The sequence below is a fragment of the Anolis carolinensis genome, unplaced genomic scaffold (assembly GCF_035594765.1).
Source record: "Anolis carolinensis isolate JA03-04 unplaced genomic scaffold, rAnoCar3.1.pri scaffold_8, whole genome shotgun sequence".
Taxonomy (NCBI): domain Eukaryota; kingdom Metazoa; phylum Chordata; class Lepidosauria; order Squamata; family Dactyloidae; genus Anolis; species Anolis carolinensis.
In genome coordinates, this window is record NW_026943819.1 from 1,596,999 (window position 1) to 1,616,102 (window position 19,104).

At 49.3% G+C, this 19,104-nt stretch overlaps 1 long non-coding RNA gene across 2 annotated transcripts; it reads left to right on the forward strand.

The window, feature by feature from the left end:
• The first annotated feature begins 264 nt into the window (after positions 1-264).
• On the forward strand, positions 265-17,166 carry fxyd6 (FXYD domain containing ion transport regulator 6). 2 transcript variants are annotated; one of them, XR_010000356.1, is made up of 8 exons: positions 265-482; positions 11,361-11,423; positions 12,893-12,931; positions 13,029-13,103; positions 13,245-13,281; positions 13,416-13,465; positions 14,829-14,871; positions 15,882-17,166. It is a non-coding gene; the product is annotated as an FXYD domain containing ion transport regulator 6 (long non-coding RNA). The 2 variants fall into 2 exon arrangements; XR_010000355.1 differs by having other exon boundaries at positions 270-482; positions 15,940-17,166.
• Positions 17,167-19,104: the final 1,938 nt, after the last annotated feature.

Consider the following 19,104-nt stretch of genomic DNA (forward strand, 5'->3'; position numbering starts at 1 on the left):
TGGGCTGGATGGCCCACCAGGTCTCTCCCAACCCTGGGATTCTATAATTCTAGGGGGCAAAGAGGGGGCGAATCTCTTCGAGGGCATTTTTTGACGTCGGAAGGAGCTGTCCAGGGTCCCGAGTCTCTTTATCTCTCTCCCTCTCTTCTGTTGACCTGGGGAGGGGCTTGGGAGCAGGGGAGGGGGCTGCAGGGGAGAGAAGGAGGTCATTTCCCCTTCCTCTGCCCAGGCTCCGCCCCCTCCCCTCCCTCCCCTCCCCTCCCTTCTCTTCTCTTCCCTGCTGCCCCTCCCTCTTTTAGAGCCCGAGGGCGAGCCAGGCACGAGGGGACGCCCGACTCAGCGGCGGAGAAGGAGGAGAAGGAGAGGAAGAAGAGGAGGAAGAAGAGGAAGAGGAGGCGAGGGAGAAACAGCAGAAGCCCCCGCCCAGCCCATCCCAGTCCATCCCAGTCCATCTCCGCCTTCACGCCTCGTTGGGAAGGAAGGTAAGACGTGTCCCGTCGGGAAGGGAGCAAAGGAGGGGGAGAGGGGTCTCTCTGGGGGCTCTGGGGTGTGTGTGTGTGTGTGGACCCCTCCCCATATTCTCCCCCCTTCCAAAAACACACACACACACATCTGGGCGCCGCCCCTCCCTCCGCCTCCCCCCTCCCTCCCTCCCCTCTGTCTGCCTGTCTTGTCTTGTCCGTCTCCGCACGCCATTGGCTCCTTGTTGCTGGGCCAACCACCTGCTCCTCGCTGGGGAGGGGGCTCTCCTTGGGAGGGGGGCAAAGGGGGGCTCCCGTTGCCTAGCGACCGCCCCCCTCCTCCCCTCTTTTCCTCCCTCCCTTCCTCTGTTTTGCTTCGTCCACTTGTGGAGGAGCCCCTCCCTCTCCCTCTCCCCCTCCCTCTCGATCTGTCTGCACACGGCCCCTGCCGCCTCCCAACCCCCTCCTCCGTCCACTCGCGTGCGCGCGCATCCTGGGTGGGGGGCTCGGCGTGGGGGTGGGGGCTTTGGCAGCGCCATGTCTGCTCGCTCCCAGCCGCGGCTCTTCTTGTTGTTGTTGTTGTGGATGGAAAGGGGGGGGGGGGGGGGCGGGGAGGAGGAGGAGGGGGTGCTTAGCCTCGTAGTAGCCCCCCCAGGTGTGTGTTTGTCTCGCCCAGGTGTGCTTGTCTCGCTCTTTTCCTCTTGTGTGCGTGCGCAGACTGTTTCCTGGAAGCACAAGCTCTGGAAGCGTCAATATTTGCCCAATATATAGAGGAGGAAAAAAAGGAGGGGGGCTTAGTAGAGCTACTCCGGACCCTGAGGAAGACCCCCCCCCCCTTGCCGTGACCTAGTTTCCTTTAAGGGGCCATTGGGCTGCCCTTTAAGCCAGGCATTGCCACGGATCTGCTCCTCTTCCTTGCCAATTCTTATTCAGATGCCCAAGGATCTTTGGGTAAACAAACTAGCCCAGCATGGGCAAGGCAAAAATACAGTGAGGTGGATCTGGAATTGGTGAAGTGAATGAACCCAAGGCTTCCTCTTCTTCATCCTGGAAAGAAGTGACAAGTGGAGTGCCATCAGCAGGGTTTCCTCCTGAGCTCAGTTCTGTTCAGGGTTCCCTCCTGGGCTCAGTTCTGTTCAGGGTTCCTTCCTGGGCTCAGTTCTGTTCAGGGTTTCCTCCTGGGCTCAGTTCTGTTCAGGGTTCCCTCCTGGGCTCAGTTCTGTTCAGGGTTTCCTCCTGGGCTCAGTTCTGTTCACGGTTCTGTCCTGGGCTCAGATCTGCTCAGGGTTGCCTCCTGGGCTCAGTTCTGTTCACGGTTCTGTCCTGGGCTCAGATCTGCTCAGGGTTGCCTCCTGGGCTCAGTTCTGTTCAGGCTTCCCTCCTGGGCTCAGATCTGCTCAGGGTTGCCTCCTGGGCTCAGTTCTGTTCACGGTTCCCTCCTGGGCTCAGTTCTGTTCAAGGTTCTGTCCTGGGCTCAGTTCTGTTCAGGCTTCTGTCCTGGGCTCAGTTCTGTTCAGGGTTCCCTCCTGGGCTCAGTTCTGCTCAGGGTTGCCTCCTGGGCTCAGTTTTGATCGGGGTTCCCTCCTGGGCTCCGTTCTGTTCACGGTTCTGTCCTGGGCTCAGTTCTGTTCAGGGTTCCCTCCTGGGCTGAGTTCTGCTCAGGGTTCCCTCCTGGGCTCAGTTCTGTTCGGGGTTCCCTCCTGGGCTCAGTTCTGTTCACGGTTCCCTCCTGGGCTCAGTTCTGTTCACGTTCTGTCCTGGGCTCAGTTCTGTTCAGGGTTCCTTCCTGGGCTCAGTTCTGTTCAGGGTTCCCTCCTGGGCTCAGTTCTGTTCAGGCTTCCCTCCTGGGCTCAGATCTGCTCAGGGTTGCCTCCTGGGCTCAGTTCTGTTCACGGTTCCCTCCTGGGCTCAGTTCTGTTCAGGGTTCTGTCCTGGGCTCAGTTCTGTTCAGGCTTCTGTCCTGGGCTCAGTTCTGTTCAGGGTTCCCTCCTGGGCTCAGTTCTGCTCAGGGTTGCCTCCTGGGCTCAGTTTTGATCGGGGTTCCCTCCTGGGCTCCGTTCTGTTCACGGTTCTGTCCTGGGCTCAGTTCTGTTCAGGGTTCCCTCCTGGGCTCAGTTCTGCTCAGGGTTCCCTCCTGGGCTCAGTTCTGTTCGGGGTTCCCTCCTGGGCTCAGTTCTGTTCACGGTTCCCTCCTGGGCTCAGTTCTGTTCACGGTTCTGTCCTGGGCTCAGTTCTGTTCAGGGTTCCTTCCTGGGCTCAGTTCTGTTCATGGTTCCCTCCTGGGCTCAGTTCTGTTCACGGTTCCCTCCTGGGCTCAGTTCTGTTCACGGTTCCCTCCTGGGCTCAGTTCTATTCACGGTTCCCTCCTGGGCTCAGTTTTGTTCAGGATCTTTATTATTGACTGAGGTGAAGGGCTAGAAGGCAGGATCATCAAGTGTGCAGACAGGACCACATTGGGAGGGCGGAGCTAATGCTTCAGAAGACAGGAGCAGAACTCAAAACAATCTTCACAGATGAGAGAGATGGTCGGCCAAAACTCACACAACGAACTTCAACAACAGACTCCACTTAGGCAGGAAAAATGAAACACCAAGATACAAAATGGGAGACGATGCCTGGCTTGACAGAAAAAGATCTTGGAGATGTTGACAAACTGGAATGTGTCCAGAGGAGGGCAAATAAAAGGATCAAGAGTCTGGAGAACAAGAATCCCTATGAGGAGCGGCTGAAAGAGTCAGGCATGTTTAGCCTGCAGAAGAGAAGGCTGAGAGAGAGGAGACATGATGAGGGCCATGGATCAAGATATGAGGAAGGGGCCCGAGGGTGTGGGGAATGGTGGGAGTCGGAGTCCAAAACACCTGAAGGGAGAGCCCATGCTTCTGAATGGGCCAATATGTTCCAGCACCATCTTGTCCTGACATTTTGCCTGCCTCTGTGACTGGCATCTTCAGAGGATCCTAGGATGCCAGTAGCCACAGATTCAGGTGAAACGTCAGGAGAGAATGCTGCTACCAGTGATTCCGGCCGTGAACGCCTTTGACAATAAATTCCAACCTTGCCTCACTCTCGGGCAGGAAGAGGTCTGTAGCGGGGCACCCAAAGTTCCCTGCACACCAGAGTCCCGCTTGATCCTGAAGTGGAGTGACACTCCTGCCCGTGTTCACACATGCGCCCTCGTTCCTCCTGCTTGCCGTGAGTCTAACCAGCTCTGATCTCTGGAGGAGGAAGCCCTCGGGGCCCAGGGAAGGAGAGAAGGAGCGAGAGAAGGAGGCTGCGTTCTGGGCCGTGTCTGGCTTTGCTCGAGTATCTGAGGGACGAGAGGGGAAACTGCTTCCCTTCCAAGCCATTTGGGCTTCATAGAACCACAGACTTGAGGGACATCTTTGACAACTATGTCTCCCCACATAGACCCTGGGGTCGCGACAGTCAAAGGCTTCTGCAGTGCCACCTGTTGGCACCAATCGCTTAGCAAAACATGCTGTGTTTACAGCAGACTCTGCAGAAAGGGCTTGCACTGTGCTCCACGGAAAAGCCTTGCAAATGTTGGCTTGCTGGCATCAGGGCTCCAGAAACCTTTTCCCACTCATGATCTCCCTCTTGCTAATAAGAAATGACTGGTAACAATTCAACATCTGCAAGGTGTTATCAAAGGCTTTCATGTCTGGAATAATAATAATAATAATAATAATAATAATAATAATAATAACAACAACAACAACTGCAAAAGGCCACCCTACTGGGATCTGCACGCATCATCCGAAAATACATCACACAGTCCTAGACACTTGGGAAGTGTTTGACTTGTGATTTTGTGATACGAAATCTAGCATATCTATCTTGTTTGCTGTGTCATAATAAAATAATAATAATAATAATAATAATAATAATAATAATAATACACTTGGGAAGTGTTCGACTTGTGATTTTGTGATACGAATTCCAGCATATCTATCTTGTTTGCTGTGTCATAATAAATAATAATAATATAATGATTATTATTTTTTATATATGAAATCCAGAATGTCTATCTTGTTTGCTGAGTCATGCAATAAAATAATATAATGATAATGATAATAAATCAAAGGCTTTCATGTCCAGAATAATAATAATAATAATAATACATCACACAGTCCTAGACACTTGGGAAGTGTTCGACTTGTGATTTTGTGATACGAAATCCAGCCTACCTATCTTGTTTGCTGTGTCATAATAATAAAATAATGATAAAAGTCTCCCCAAGGGAACTCAGGGCGGTTTCCAATCAAAATAACAACATCCATTACATAGTCAGCAATTGAGAGACAACATTAAAACAGATAAAGGTAAAGGTAAAGGTTTCCCCTGACGTTAAGTCCAGTCATGTCCGACTCTGGGGGTTGGTGCACATCTCCATTTCTAAGCCAAAGAGCCAGCGTTGTCAGTAGACACCTCCAAGGTCATGTGGCATTGGCATGACTGCATGGAACGCTGTTATCTTCCCGCTGGAGTGGTACCTATTGATCTACTCACATTGGCATGTTTTCGAACTGCTAGGTTGGCAGGAGCTGGAGCTAACAGCTGGCGCTCATTCTGCTCCTGGGATTTGAACCTGGGACCTTTTGGTCCGCAAGTTCAGCAGCTCAGCGTTTTAACACACTGTGCCACCAGGGGCCCCAAATAGACAAGAGTTTTTCTCCCAACCCAAAGCAGATTGAGAGGACTCAAGATTCCCCTTCTGGCCTTGCCCACAGGGAAATTAATAATAATAACAATAATAATAATAATAATAATAATAATAATAATAATAATAATAATAATAATAATAATAACTGCAAAAGGCCACCCTGCTGGGATCTGCACGCATCATCCGAAAATACATCACACAGTCCTAGACACTTGGGAAGTGTTCGACTTGTGATTTTGTGATACGAAATCCAGCATGTCTATCTTGTTTGTTGTGTCATAATAATAATAATAATAATAATAATAATAATAACAATAAAAGCACCCCTGACAGATAGCCAACCTGCCTCTGAATAATAATAATAATAATAATAATAATAATAATAATAATAATAATAATAATAATAACAACAACTTTATTTTTCTACCGCACCACCATCTCCCGGCAGGGACTCGGGGTGGCTACATGGGTCAGAAGCCCGAAATACAAAACAATAAATCAGTTAAAACACATTACAATACAAACACAGGAAAATCAGCAGTTAACCAAAACAATACAGTAAATCATAAAAACTCAGTTAACATGTAAATCAATTAAAAATCAAATCAGTTAAAATAAAATAAAATAAAATGGGCCACCAGGTTGGTAGAGGAGATGGCATGGCGGGACCACCTAAACTAATTTGCAATGATATAGTTCTAAAGTGCTTTGGGTCAGGGTTAAGCTGCTTTTTAAAGGAAGCAAGGGTGGGTGCCTGCCTTATCTCCCAGATACTGAAAAATTACTGAAAAACAGGGCAGAAGGGTCCCGATGGCAGAACTAAATGAAGGGGAGGTGTGCCCACACGGCCTGATCTTCCTCTGCTTGTCTGGCCATCTAAGAGCAATTGCAAGAGGGGAGTGTACAATCCATTTCCTGGTCAATGCTTGAGGAAAAAGCACAGAAGATTGATATTTGTTTTTCCAATTATATCAGCAAATCCCTCTTGTCTGATTAAAATCTGATACTAAGTACATTGTTCTCTGGCCTGGTGAGGAAATGCGGCGGGAGACAAGGGAGATGTGATTAGGATGGATCCGGGGCCCATCTGGCTCCTGCCCTCCTCACGGGTGGAGTGGCCGCTCGCACGGAGCCAGGGCAGAGCACTTCAGCTGGATCTCATGGGGTGTGAGCAGTGTCTTTGCCACTTGAGACTGCTTTGCACTCTTCTCCCTTCATTTGGCTTGGAGCCCACACCATCTGCGGCTCATCAAGTTGCCTTTCGTGCCACGTTGTTGCATGACATAGGCCTGGGGAGCTGGATTTCCAGAAGAACAAGACAGCATAGTCAATTGTTGAGGTTTGCAGGAGTTGTAGGCAAAAGAAACCCCCCTCCCCAATCAACCTGGACCCTCCACCCAAATCCAGCAGTTCCCTTCTAACCCTGGACCTCTCTGCAGAGTCATTAGGAGAAAGGACACATGGACTTCCCAATGCTATCTCAGGCTCCTGTCTGATGTCTGGTGCTTGGACACCATTCCCAACCCACTCAAGAGCAGCCTTAGGCAATCCTTGTTGTCCAAGTATGATGGCCTTCCAAGTTCTTAGAAGACACCTGTGCATGGGCTTTTTTTTAATGTGTGGAGCCGATCAACACAGTCTTCACAGAGTGAGGGTCTCAACCAGTGGTGTGATTAGCACCACGACAGTGGCGTGTCAATCTGTTGCAGCTTCTTCATAGCTGTTGTAACACGTATCATGCCATATTCCACCTGATCCGTCGTTGAGGTCTTCGGATGATGCTCAGTCTGGAACCTCCCCTCCGGTAGTGCATGACTGTAGTAGCTACGCCCACAGGTTCATTGGAACACACAAGCCTTCTCACCATGACAAGGTGACAATCCATTTATGGACACACTGTCTCATCCTTGCCCCAGATGAGCGGCATGTCAACCAGGAGGACCAAAGAGTCAGTGGTTATCAGGACCTTGGCTGGATGTCTTGCCTTCTTGGAACCCCTTCTTGGATGCCTTGCCTTCTTGGAACCCCTTCTTGGATGCCTTGCCTTCTTGGAACCCCTTCTTGGATGCCTTGCCTTCTTGGAACCCCTTCTTGGATGCCTTGCCTTCTTGGAACCCCTTCTTGGATGTCTTGCCTTCTTGGGACCCCTTCTTGGATGTCTTGCCTTCTTGGAACCCCTTCTTGGATGTCTTGCCTTCTTGGAACCCCTTCTTGGATGCCTTGCCTTCTTGGAACCCCTTCTTGGATGCCTTGCCTTCTTGGAACCCCTTCTTGGATGCCTTGCCTTCTTGGAACCCCTTCTTGGATGTCTTGCCTTCTTGGGACCCCTTCTTGGATGTCTTGCCTTCTTGGAACCCCTTCTTGGATGTCTTGCCTTCTTGGAACCCCTTCTTGGATGTCTTGCCTTCTTGGAACCCCTTCTTGGATGCCTTGCCTTCTTGGAACCCCTTCTTGGATGTCTTGCCTTCTTGGGACCCCTTCTTGGATGTCTTGCCTTCTTGGAACCCCTTCTTGGATGTCTTGCCTTCTTGGGACCCCTTCTTGGATGTCTTGCCTTCTTGGAACTTCTTGTTTATTTGTTCAATCGCTTCCAACTCTTGGTGACCTCCAGGCCAGGGCTCCTTGTTGGCCATCACCACCCGCAGCTCCTTCAAGGTGGAGCCAGTCCCTTAGAATCATAGAATTGTAGAGTTGGAAGAGACCTCGCGGGCCATTCAGTCCAACCCCATGCAAGAAGCAGGAAAATCTCATTCAAAGCACCCCCAACAGGTGGCCATCCAGCCTCTGCTTAAAAGCCTCCAAAGAAGGAGCCTCCACCACACTGCTGAACAGCTCTCACAGTGAGGAAGTTCTTTCTGATGTTCCTTCAAGGATCCCATCCATCCACCTTGCCCTTGGTTGGCTGTCGGGTTCTCTTCTCCCAGTTGTGCTGTGGGTCAGTCTTCCACCAGAAAAAGCACCAAGACACACACTGGTAGAGTCCAACAGATTTTATTCTACCGAATACCAGAACCTTCTCTTTGGCCCACTTATATAGGGGCTGTTACATACCAGAGAATAATTGAGGTTTTATGGCTGGCATCTGCTCTTTGTCAGCTGACCGGAGATGTCAAAGATTGGAGATCATGACATCGGCCCCTCTTCCTTTTTCATTCCATTTCCCCAGCATCATGACCTTCTCCAAGCTTTCCAGTCTTCTCATGATGTGGCCAAAGGACTTCATCTTTGCCTCTAATATCCTATCCTCCTCCAAGATCGGAAACTGGGGTCAAGGGGCCTTGAACCTTCTCCCAACAAGGGAATGGGAGTGCTGGTCTCGATGTGGCCTCAGCCCCCTCCCAGCTCTATCACAGTGCCATGAAAGGTTCAGTGTGGCCAGCAAGCCACACTACCCGCTCTACTCCCACACGAAGGGAGGGACTGGGATGGGGGTGGCATGTGTGGGGACTGGCAGCCTCTCGCCCGCCTGTTTGTGACTGGCACAACAAAAGGGGGGCTGTCATCCTGTCTCTCTCCTTCCCCTCCATGCAGAAGGAGAAGGGGTGAACTCCACGAGGCCCTGGGTCAGCGAGGAAGGTGGGGAGCAGTCCCATGTTTTTTTCAGTGGGGCAGGATGGAGAGAAGCCCCCTCCCTGGCAAAAGGTTGCCCCCTCCTCACACTGCAGCAGGATGGAGAGCGGGGCTAAGAGGTGGAGACCCACAATCTGAAAAGGAATGAGGGAGTGGAAGGCAGAGCGGGAAGAGTGGGAGGCAGCTTGTGTATCCTTGAGTGCGTGTGTGAGTGAGTGAGTGGGAGGGCGCATGCGCAGAGGATCCTGTCCTCTCAACAGGAGGGGGGAGGGACCCTCACAGAATGGGAGGGGAAGGGTCCTGAGAATCCCCTCCCCACACAGGCCTCTTCCTGCTTCAGGGGCAGAAGGGCGTAAACATCATTATATTTGCATGTGTTTATTTATGTCCTAAAAATAAATATGTCCTGGAGCCTCCGGTGGCGTAATGGGTTAAAGCCTTGTAACCTGAAGGTTGGGTTGCTGACCTGAAGGCTGACAGGTTCGAATCCCACCTGGGGAGAGTGCGGATGAGCTCCTTCTCTCAGCTCCAGCTCCATGTGGGGACATGAGAGAAGCCTCCCACAAGGATGGTAAAAACATCAAACCATCCGGGCAATGTCCCCTGGGCAACGTCCTTGCAGACGGCCAATTCTCTCACACCAGAAGCGACTCAGGTTGCTCCTGACATGGCAAAAAATAATTATGTCCTTCCTCTCTTTCTGGCTTGAGGCGGGGCAGCGCATTGTCGAGCACATCTTGCTCTCAAGGGACCGGCTTTGTGTATCTTGTGTTGTTGAAGGATTTCATGGTTGGAATCACTGGGTTGCTGTGAGTTTTCCGGGCCTTATGGCCACGTTCCATAAGCATTCTCTCCTGACGTTTCACCCACATGTGTGGCAGGCATCCTCAGAGGTTGTGAGGTATGGAGAAACTAAGCAAGGAAGGTTTATATATATCTGTGGAAAGTCCAGGGTGAGAGAAGAACTCTTTTGTCAGTTGGAGGCCAGTGTGAATGTTGTAGTTAATCACCTGTTGTACAATGCTTTTGACACGAAATAAAAATAAAGTTAATCACCTTAATTAGCATTGAAAAGCTTCATCTCCTGGCTTCTTCCTGCCTGGAGGCATCCTTTGTTCAGAGTCCAGGCATGGGAACCAAGGGCAGCTAATGACTCTGAACAAAGGATACCTCCAGGCAAGAAGAAGCCAGGAGATGAAGCTTTTCAATGCTAATTAAGGTGATTAACTACAACATTCACACTGGCCTCCAACTGACAAAGAGTTCTTCTCTCACCGTGGACTTTCCACAAATATATAAACCTTCCTTGCTTAGTTTCTCCATACCTCACAACCTCTGAGGTTGCCTGCCATAGATGTGGGCAAAACGTCAGGAGAGAATACTTCTGGAACAAGGCCACACAGCCCAGAAAACATACAACAACCCTATCATTATATTTGCATGTGTTTATTTATGTCCTGCCTCTCTTTCCGGCTTGAGGCGGGGCAGCACATTATCAAGCACATCTTGCTCTCAAGGGACCGGCTTTGTGTATCTTGTGTTGTTGAAGGCTTTCATGGTTGGAATCACTGGGTTGCGGTGAATTTTCCGGGCCTTATGGCCACGTTCCAGAAGCATTCTCTCCTGACGTTTCGCCCACATCTCTGGCAGAGGAATTGAATACCTTAAGTAAAGTATTCATTGCTATATATACTACTAGTAGACATAAGAGATTCCATAGGGACAGGGCTATGATCCACTACTGTTTCTATTCAAATCTAGTTTAGATTGATGTTAGTACAACACCATAATCCCCTTCCTTTACAGCTTGGATAACAAGTGCCACTAAAATTTGTTTATATAGAGGATAATATTACATTGGAGCCTCCGGTGGCGCAGTGTGTTAAAGCGCTGAGCTGCTGAACTTGCAGACTGAAAGGTCCCAGGTTCAAATCCAGGGAGTGGAGTGAGCGCCCGCTGTTAGCTCCAGCTTCTTCCAACCTAGCAGTATGAAAACATGCAAATGTGAGTAGATCAATAGTTACTGCTCCGGAGGGAAAGTAACGGTGTTCCATGCAGTCATGCCAGCCACATGAACTTGGAGGTGTCTATGGACAACGCCGGCTCTTCGGCTTAGAAATGGAGATGAGCACCAACCCCAAGAGTCGGACATGACTGGACTTAACATCAGGGGAAAACCTTTACCTTTTATTAATATTACATTACTAATATAGTACTTACATAATATATACCATACTTTCCTTTTTACGTGTCACTGTAGATTATAGACATCTGCGTGTTTAGTTACTATGACCTCACAGCCATGCCTGCCATAGATGTGGGCGAAACGACAGGAGAGAATGCTCCTGGAACATAGCCATACAGCCCAGAAAATTCACAGCAACCTTTGGGTATCTTGTATGTGTTCTAACAGTGCTTTCTCTCTTGTTTTAATGATGTTGTGTCCTGCCTTGAGCCTCAGGCAGAGCCGGGTAATACATTCATTATTATCATTATCATCCTCATCATCTCCGCAGCAGACCCTGGAAGGGTCCAAGGTAGAGCTTGTCTTACCATTGTCAACCGTGTCTTTCCCACTCGCTTGCACATGCGTGCTCCCTTGCGCTTCTGCATCTGAACACAAACATACTTGCAGTGACCCAGGCTTCCTGTTTTCTTCCTTCCAGTGAACATGGAAAGGACCCTCGTCTTCCTTTGGTCCCTGCTGGTCCCAGTGATGCTGGCGGATGGTACGTAGCCCCTTCCCCATCGGTTCTGAGCCAGAATGAGGGAGGAGGGGTGCAGGCCCAGTCCTTCTGGGGGAGGGGATTATTCTGGTGACCCTTTTGTAGCCATTCCATCCTGGGGTGGTCCTTCTGAGAGTGACCTGGGCCTGCCTCCCATCCATCACTTTCCCACCTTGGCAGTCAAAGGAGGGGCCGCATAAGGAGACCCCCCCAGGATTGTCAAAATGTGCATTTAGCCCCCTGTCGCACCTCAGGTTAGCTTCACCTTGCTAAATACACCAGGCTGTACACAGGTTGAAGTCTTTCGTAGTTTATTAGGAAATAGCAAAAGTAAAGTTCCAAAAGATTGTTGCCAAACCAAGGCTATAAAGAATAATCCAAGAAGACATTAGGCATAAAACAAAGTTCCATTAATGCATGACAAAGTCCCATGAAATTAAATACACAAAGCTGCAAGATAATCCGGGAAAGCAAGAGCTTGCTGACTCAAACGAGACGTTGCTTTCGACAGAGGTTTCTCTCTCAGCACACCCTTTTAATATTCTCTGCATGGCATGAAGGCATTTCTTTGGCCTTTGACCATTCTCTTGTTTGCTATTCTAACACTCCGGGGAAACCCGAATTCCAAACGGCCAGCTCGATCTAGAGATTCATCAAGGCCAGACAGCTCGTTAGCAGCAGCCTCTGTCTGCATGCTATCTAACTGAGAGCTGTCCTCCCTTTGCACCTGGCTAGCTTCAGTATCATCCCCAGTATTATCAACACCATTCCCTGCCATGGGAAAGCCTCCCTGCTCCTCATCTCTCACAGCAGGGACACTCTGAACCTGAATCCCATAATTCCCATCAGAGTCATCTTGAATCTGAGTCCCATCACCTTGACCATCTGGAACCTGAATCCCACAATCCCCATTAGAGTTATCTTGAACCTGAATACCATCATCTTGAACATCGGGAACCTGAATCCCACAATCCCCATCAGAGCTATCTTGAACCTGAATACCATCATCTTGAACATCTGGAACCTGAATCCCACAATCCCCATCAGAGTTATCTTGAACCTGAATACCATCATCTTGAACATCTGGAACCTGAATCCCACAATCCCCATCAGAGCTATCTTGAACCTGAATACCATCATCTTGAACATCTGGAACCTGAATCCCACAATCCCCATCAGAGCTATCTTGAACCTGAATACCATCATATTGAACATCTGGAACCTGAATCCCACAATCCCCATCAGAGCTATCTTGAACCTGAATACCATCATCTTGAACATCTGGAACCTGAATCCCACAATCCCCATCAGAGCTATCTTGAACCTGAATACCATCATCTTGAACATCTGGAACCTGAATCCCACAATCCCCATCAGAGTCATCTTGAACCTGAATCCCATCACAACACCCCCTCCCATTGCCCCAACCAGTCCCATTCCAGAGTGACCTTATCCTGCTTTGCTCTTTCCAGTTGCCGACCAAGAAAAGGAGAAGGACCCCTTCAACTATGGTGAGCCACCACTGTCCTCCATAGGGAAGGGGTGTGGGGTGGCTGGGCCTGGAGGGGCTCTCTGCCCACCTTCATCCCTCACCCTTCTCTCTCTCAGACTACCAGACCCTCCGGATCGGTGGCTTGGTCTTTGCCGTGGTCTTCTTCACCGTCGGGATCCTGCTCATCCTGAGTAAGAGAGCTGGGTGCTGGACGGGGTTGTGTGCTTTGGGTGGAGGTGGGGCCCAAAATCCAGGAGCAGCCCTTGCCCAAACCGGGGTGAGAGAAGCAGGAAGTGGCCGGGGGTTCACTGCTCCCACTCTTTCCTTTCCAGGCAGGCGGTGTAAGTGCAGCTTCAACCAAAAGCCAAGGTGAGTGGGGAGGGGTGGGGTGGGGTGGGGTGGAGTGGCCTCCTTGGGCTCCCTTTCCTCTTCATCACCGGCATCCAGGGTGCAGAAGGTCACATTGCTTGTGACTTGGGGTCTCTCTCCCGCTCTCTCCGCAGGGCTCCCGGAGATGCAGAGGCACCAGGGGAAAATCTGATTGCCTCCAATGGTAAGAGAGAGGGCTGTTATGAATGCTTTTTTAAAAAAGGTTATTTTATTGCAATTTCCAGTGTGAGAACTACATTGTTACACAAAGAACAACTTTAGACATACAGATTCTATGTAACTATGTTGGATTCACAAACAACCTGCTACAGTTACATTGGCTAACAAACAAAGCAGGGAGGCTTATATTTTTACTCAGCATTCACACACATGGACATACATATGTCACCATTTCTCCATTCTTCCGCCGTGAAGAACACCTGTTAGGCCAGACTCCTACCTTGCAAACCGGCCAACGCACCAAACTTCTAAAACGTCTTAAATGCCAAAAGCATCCTTTCCCTAAGAATGCCAGGGATCAGATTCCCTGTTTCCTCTACTGCAGAAACGGACTTCTTGCAACATAACACGACTCCAAAATGCACTCCTTTTCCCTTCCCTTGAGAAAGGAGCAAATGATCAGACTCCTCGTTCCATTGCAGATCTGACACTCCCATACGCCATCTCCACAGAACAAGTCTGTCACACTTTTTGGATTGTAATAAGGTCTCTTACATAGCAATATTTTGCTGATGTTGTCCCAAAGTTGTAAATTGCTGATAGACTTTTCCCATCCTGGAATAAGTCGATTCCATTTTAGTTTCCTGACAGATGTTGACACTTCTTGATTGGTGTTGATAATGCCAGCAGCTCTGTGTTGACTTCCTTCTTAACATAAAGGAACTTTGTAAACATTTCTCTGATTAATGTAAACATGTTGTTTTCCCCAAAAGTTATTTATTTATTTAATTATTTATTTATTAGACTTGTATACCGCTACTCCCAGTTTGGCTCAGAGCGGTTTACAGAAACAGATTAAAACAACACACTTAGCTTTAAAATAACAATAAAAACAACAATAAAAACAACAATAAAAACAGACACAGCCCCGAGTTTTTCACCCATCGGAAGCTTATCGGAAGAGCAAGGTTTTGCAGGCTTTCCGAAAGGCAAGTAGGTCTCGGATAGTTCGAGTTTCATCAAGTTAACTTTTTTCTTACCACTGTCACAGTTTTTATCACAGTTCAGTAACTTTTAATTACAGTTCAGCAAGCAGGCAGTTAGTTATTGCAGGCCTTAATATTTTTGAATGGCGTCTTCAAAATGATTAGCTCTCATTCTTTCCTTCCTTCTATACAATTCATTCAAAACACACATATTAAATTCACACTGGGGGGGGGGGCACCAACAAGCCAGTGCTAGGGAAGAGGCAGCTTGTCCCTGAGGAAAAAACCCTCCTCGTGAAAAAGAGAGGACTGAGCCTTCAATGTTGAAGGGTGGGCAGTGCTGGCACCCACAGCCCATTCTCATTCATCTTGTCTTTGCAGCAACCGGAGCACAAAAAGCTGAGAACTGAACACAAGCCATGAGGTGAGCTGCTCTCTCGCTCCTCGGGTACCCCCACTATCTCCTTCCTTTGTGGGATGGGGCAGCCCTGTGTTGGCATGGCATCAGAGGCGGTTCAACCGCCAGGCGAACCAGGCACTTGCCTGAGGCGCCATTCTGTTGGGGGGCGCAGTTGAGGCGCTCCCGGGTGCACCCCCACCTCCTCTCGGCTTCAGTCTGGGCCCGCTCGGCAGGCCGAAGCTGAGTGGGCCAAGGCCGAAGCCGACAGGAGGCCGACCCCTATAGCAGGCATCCTCAGAGGCTGTGAGGTCTGTTGGAAGCTAGGTAAGTGGGGTTTATATATCTGTGGAAAGTCCAGGGTGGGAGAAAGAGCTCTTGTCTGTTTGAGGCTAGTGTGAATGTTGCAATTGGCCAGCTTGATTAGCATTTAATGGAGCCCCCGGTGGCCTAGTGGACTAAAGCCTTGTGACTTGAAGGTTGGGCTGCTGATCTGCAAGCTGCCAGGTTCGAGCGCAGATGAGCTCCCTCTATCAGCTCCAGCTCCATGTGGGGACATGAGAGAAGCCTCCCACAAGGATGGTAAAAACATCAAAACATCCGGGCATCCCCTGGGCAACGTCAATTCTCTCACTCCAGAAGTGACTTGCAGTTTCTCAAGTTGCTCCTGACGCGGAATTTTTTTAAGCATTTAATGGCCTTGCAGATTCAAAGCCTGGCTGCTTCCTCCCTGGGGGCATCCTTGTTTGGGAGGTGTTAGCTGGTCCTGATTGTTTCCTGTCTGGAATTCCCCTCTTTTCAGAGTGTTGTTCTTTTTTATAGGCTTTTCCTTAATCCCTCCTTATTATCCAACATTTTCACTTATTTTTCAGTGATTGGTTTTGGGGGTGGGGCGCCAAAATTCTTTTTGCCTACGCTTGAAAATTACCTTGTGTCTGGAGCCAGTTTTTGCACCGATGGGCCTACAGTTGGGTGGAGGAGGAAGGTCTCGCTTTGGACCATTGGGATTTCACTGCTTCTCTCCTCTCACGATTCAGACCCAGAGACCCAGGGCGGCCCCATAACAGCCTCTGCTTCTGTCCTCTCCCCATCCAGACCCAGAGACGGACTCACGGACCCCTCGCCCCCGATGCCCCGCCGTGCGGAGGAGAGCGGTGCCGGGGGGCGGGCGGACCGCTCTCTGCCTCGCATCGCCCACCTCTCCCAGTGTGCCCCCTCCCCACAGGACAGCGCCCCCTCCCCTCCCCGCGCCAGTGCTGTCCGCCGTGTGATGTTCATCCGTGGTGATCGTGGCCTCCACTTTGCTGTCGTCGTGTGAGTCTGTCGCTCCTTGCCAGCCTTGTGCCCTTGTGACATGGTGGTGGTGCTGTTGCCTTGGAGGATTTGGGGAGGGGGGGATGGATGGAAGGAAGGAAAGCGAGAAAGACAAGACCCCCCCCCCCCCAGAAGATGAAAGGTGTGTGTTTTGGAACCTGCGCTTTGCAGGGCCAACACTAAGAGCCCTCCTGGCCAAATTGGGGCAGGTCTGGGAAGTGGGAGACCCTCCTTCACTAAAGGTGTTTGGGTGGGTCTTGTGCCCCCAGACCCATGCTCTTCACATCCAGCTATTGGCAATATCCACCCTTGCTTTGCAATGTTTTCACAGAGTGCTTTGCAAAACCTCAGTGAGAACAAAGACGCTATGGTAGGTATGGGTCAACTTGGGTCCGTCCAGGTGTTTTGGATTGCAACTCCCACCATTCCTAACAGCCTCAGGCCCTTTCCTTTTCCTCCCCAGCCGCTTAAGCGGCTGGGGAGGAAAAGAAAGGGGCCTGAGGCTGTTAGGAATGGTGGGAGTTGCAGTCCAAAACACCTGGATGAACCCAAGTTGGCCCAGGTGTCAAAGGGATGACTTCATGAGTTCTTGGTCGGGCCTGAGGCTGTTAGGAATGGTGGGAGTTGGAGTCCAAAACACCTGGACGGACCAAGTTGGCCCATGCCTGCCCTATTGTATGGAAGGAAGGAAGGCAGCCCTGCCCCCCCTCCACGCTTTGGCTTTGTGCCCCCTCCCCTTTACGTCACCCCGTGGCCTGTCTGTCGTGTGCTCCTCCTCCTCGTCATCGTCGTGGTGTGCCGTTGGTGAACAGCCGTTCCGGGGGGCCAGCCGTGCAAATGTCGTGAGCCTGACCTCCGGCCCTCTTCCGAAGACCCTTCCCTCGTGGCCGAGGACCTCCTCTGCAGTATTATTCTTAATTATTCTTATTATTTGTCTGTGTTGTGTCTCACAGCCCGAGAAGGGGACAAAGAGAAAACAAAGAGAATAAAATCTTGTTTCTATTTCAAGGGCTCCTCTGGCTCTTTTTTGGGAGGGGAGTGGGTTGGGCAGAGGGCGGAGAAGGAGGGGGATATGGGGTCCCGCCCCAAGTGAGGCTCCATCCCTTTGGAGCGCATCCATGCAGCGTTGTTGTATGTTTTCCGGGCTGTCTGGCCATGTTCTAGAACAGTGATGGACAACCTATGACACGCGTGTCAGCATTAACACGCCTAGCCATTTTTGCTGACACCTTGCCGCATGCAGATTGATTGGATGACTATGTCTTTTGTGGCTAAATTTGGTGTGATTTGGTCCAGTGGTTTTGTTGTTTACTCCATGGGAATTATGCACATTACATCTATATATATAAAAGAGTGATGGCATCAGGGCACCGGTCAAAACAACAAAACTACTGGCCCCCCAACCTCGAAATCTGACAACACAACCCATCATCCACGGCTCTAGGTTGATACAACAAAAAGAAAAGAAAAATAAAGTTCCAATTAGAGGGAGAGCAATAATTGTTTTTATCCAATTGCTGCCAGTTAGAAGGTTAAGCTCCGCCCACTTGGTCTCCTAGCAACCTACTCAGCCCAGGGGACAGGCAGACTTAGGCCTCACTTAGGCCTCTTCCACAGATTATCTAATTTGCACTGGATTATATGGCAGTGTAGACTCAAGGCCCTTCCACACAGCTATATAAACCATTTATAATCTTATATTATCTGCTTTGAACTGGATTATCTTGACTCCACACTGCCATATAATCCACTTCAGTGTGCATTTTATACAGCTATGAAGAAGGGCCTCATATAATCCAGTTCTAAGCAGATAATATAAGATTATCAATATACAGTAGAGTCTCACCATACTTCGCCACAGCAACGCGTGGCCGGGCACAGCTAGTTTATATATATATTATATCATTCTATTATTCTATTATTATTGTAGTATATTATTATATTATTACTATTGTATTATTATTATATTATTCATTATTCATGACTACATTGAAACTAGAATAGAGAGAAATCAGTGTGGAAATTGCAAGAGGTACCATAGATTGTTGTACATGGAAATAAGGGTAGTAAATAGTTTTTGATTTATTAAATACAGTTATATATTACAATTATATATTTTTGTTATTTAAATTATACATATTGCGAAATTATGGGTTTTTTTCTCGAAGGGACACACCGCCCAAGTCATGCTAGGTTTTTTGGTGAATTTTGACACACCAAGCGCAAAAGGTTGCCCATCATTGTTCTAGAAGTATTCTCTCCTGAGGTTTTGCCCACATCTATGGCAGGCATCCTCAGAGGTTGTGAGGTATGAGGATGCCTGCCATAGATGTGGGTGAAATGTCAGGAGAGAATACTTCTGGAAGATGGCCATACAGCCCGGAAAACACACAACAACCCTGTGATTCCGGCCATGAAAGCCTTCGACAACACATCATCCATGCGGCTCTTGGGAGGCTGCCCATTTGAGGCCGCCGAGGGCTTTAATTGGCTGTCCGAACAAGACTAATGGGCCGGAGCCGAGGGGTCAGCACTGCACAGAGGGGGTGGGGGGGGGGTTGAAAGTGAAACCGCCCCATTGCCCTCTAGAAAAAAGTTGTTTTGCCAAAATACAAAGAAGGTTCTGTTTTTTAGATTGAGAAGCAACCACAGTCACAAACTGTGGACGAACAAGTTTCTCAGATTTATTAATCAGCAGTGTGTGAGTGAGTGTGTAAGTGTGAGTGAGTGTGTGCCTGGGCATATGAGTGGAAGAATTTAACTATACATGCATTTTAAATTTTATAATTCATGGTTTATTAACTCTTGTTTTATTGTCTTGCTGTGTTTTACTTTTTTTTTGTATATTGTTTAATGTATTTATTCTGTTGTTTTTGTAAATTGTGCTGGTCGGGCCTTGCCCCATGTGAGCCGCCCTGAGTCCCCGTGAGGAGATGGTGGCGGGAT